A 2,656-nucleotide genomic window follows, 5' to 3' on the forward strand; every position below is an offset into this window, starting at 1 on the left:
GGTTAGAAAAATGAAAACTAGAGTTAATTCTAAAGTTGACCTTTTTACAAATTACATCAAAAATATTCTAAGACAACTTTAGACAAAAATACTTCTAACTTTTAATTCCCTGAACTCATTCCTTGATCTATGACAATCATGCAACTTCATCAAAATCTTAACATCACTTTAAAAATCCAACTTTTAGATGCAGTAGAGGCATTTCATCGAACAATGTGAGCACACTTTTGACTTGGCATTTTGTCGAATAGTTTTCATGCATTCAATATTTCTATTGAAGTTTTGTTAGTTGTAGACTACTTCAGATAAATCCTCCATTAACTCACAATTTGCAGTGGAGATTTGTTGATCAGTCTCAATCTTAGCTTGCAAACAAACTAACTCCAACTCGCTTGCTTCCTCTTCTATGTCATAAATCTCTCAACCCATCATTCCTCCAATCTCTACAAGACACAATCCACCAGCAACAACCATTTTTAGAAAAATTGTGTCGAGTATGAGAATTCTCAAAGAAGACTCCCTCATCATAGGTAACTCTGTTCTCAGCATATTGGCATCCCTCAAAGCATCAAGATGGCTTATATATTCTAATTCAACCTCTAAAAATGGTATAGAGGCCTGGGGCCAATGAAAGCCATTCAAAATAAGGATCCTCCAATGTTTCTGGAAGGCAGAGGCCATGGTCTATAGGTATAAGCTCAACTGCATCACCCATTTGACGATACTTGAAGAAATCTGTGTCGAAAGTTTTGACAAGAATGTTGCCTGCATGTCTATTGGTATTTAATACTCTTATATCTAGAATTCCAATCCTGTGAATAGCGGTAACAGAGAAACTGGATGTCCCACGGTCATTGGCATCAAAATTATGTTCAACATACTGCTGAAATGAAGCAATCTTACTAATGGACTATTTATCGTTTAAGGTTTTAGTTGCAGTCATAACATTGTTAATATGGAAAATTGAGTGTGATATTTTAACAAGCACCATTGGAAGCACCTTTGCAAATTCATCCTGATCTAGAAGGTAAGCGGCAACCTCTCGGACACCTGTTTCTCCCACTCTTATTGATCTCTTCAACCCAGGTTGTCTCAAATCTTTCCAATAAAACCCTTGGGATTATTAGGGGCAAAGGGCTCTTCATCTGTAGGCTTTACAATAGCTATGCTTTTACCTAGAATATCACGGAAATAGTATGCTCCACCAAGCCCTCGTTGAACAGGGATGGGATCTACACCACATTCAACTGCCCTGACTGCTTGCTTTATCAATTTCTTTATCTTGGAATGGCCACTTGAACCACCAAAAATATCCAATGGTCCACTCCTATCTCTATATGGCAGACTATCAACTCTTGGAGAAAGGCAAGGCATAGAAGAGCTTTTGTGGATGTCTCCTCTAGTGAGGCAAAGGGGAGAGTCATTTCTGACCATGCTTAGATCATTCTTCAATGCCATGTTGCCAAAGGTGAGCGCAGTCTCTTCAGTTGGTACATTCAATGCCAATTGCATTTTCTTTTTAACAGTATTTGCATTGTCTGCCCTATCCAGCTCAATACCCAGCACACTTCCAGTATCTGTTTGGACAAATACACGCCGCCTATGTGAAGCTTTTCCTGTAGCATCTTTGAGGTCATAATATTTCTTGTTCGCAACCTGAACCTCCTCCCCAATAGCAATAGCCATCCATGTTCATATAGGACAATCAATCGGCGAAGGCATGTTGAGAGGTATAGGCTTTCCTTGGACCTGTAGTTGGCTTCCACAACAAGATTCCAGCCAAGGGTACCTTGCGTATTTGGAAGACAAAATGATTTCTCAACAATCATGAAAACCTACTATTTCAATACCTCCATACTTGTTTCTGTAGCACTAGTAGTTGTAGCTTCTACTTTGGGAGCAGAGTAACCAAACCACTAGTATTTGCAAATTGCTTCCAAGTACGTTAAGTGTATGGGAGTGCCAAGAAGGAGCTCCCACCCAATCGAAACACTCATAGTATACTTGATGTGGTCATCCAAGGAATGAACAATAACACTCAGAGAACAAGATACAATACCAGTCACGTTGTCGAAGGCATCTATACTTGTTTATAGTTCCTTGAAGTACCACGGCTGGGGAGGTAGAGATACAATTTTTCAAGAAAGTCACTCACTTTACTACTGGCTGACCACCATTCTTGCTGCCACATTTCTTAAGACTGGCCTTCAATGGAAAAGTGCACCTATTTTGTCTATGCTTTCACCGTGATGAGTGTTGTGAGTTGGAGAATGAGGAGAAGCTGGTCAAATTGATTACGTGCCTCATCACTCATGCAATCTTTGGTCACACAGAGAGTTTACATACCCCTCCTTCATTTCCTATTTCTAACCCATTAGGAAACTCTCCATGTGTGGCTCACATAGTTCTGATTACATCATCTATCACCATTCTTATCATGAAATCATTGATCAAGAAACCTACATCGCAACCTCTATAGTTCTGGATGCTCATGGGTTGGTCACAATAAACAAAATGTAATTCAGGTACATAGAAGACATTATGTCAAATGGTTTGTATGAAATGTCTATGTTTTGACATTGAGCCTTCCTAAGATTCATCTTTACACCTACAGCCTTGTCAATGCTGTGTCACATCATTTGTCTATGCTTTAGTT

General features: G+C 39.3%; 1 pseudogene; it reads right to left on the reverse strand.

Moving 5' to 3' along the window:
* Positions 1 to 285: 285 nt before the first annotated feature.
* Positions 286 to 1,807, reverse strand: LOC149548313 (phosphatidylinositol 4-kinase gamma 5-like; annotated as a pseudogene).
* Between the last annotated feature and the right edge of the window lie 849 nt (positions 1,808 to 2,656).

This window comes from Cupressus sempervirens, chromosome 7 (assembly GCF_028749045.1).
Source record: "Cupressus sempervirens isolate cs-2001-9-10 chromosome 7, ASM2874904v1, whole genome shotgun sequence".
In the NCBI taxonomy this organism is placed as follows: Eukaryota; Viridiplantae; Streptophyta; class Pinopsida; order Cupressales; family Cupressaceae; genus Cupressus; species Cupressus sempervirens.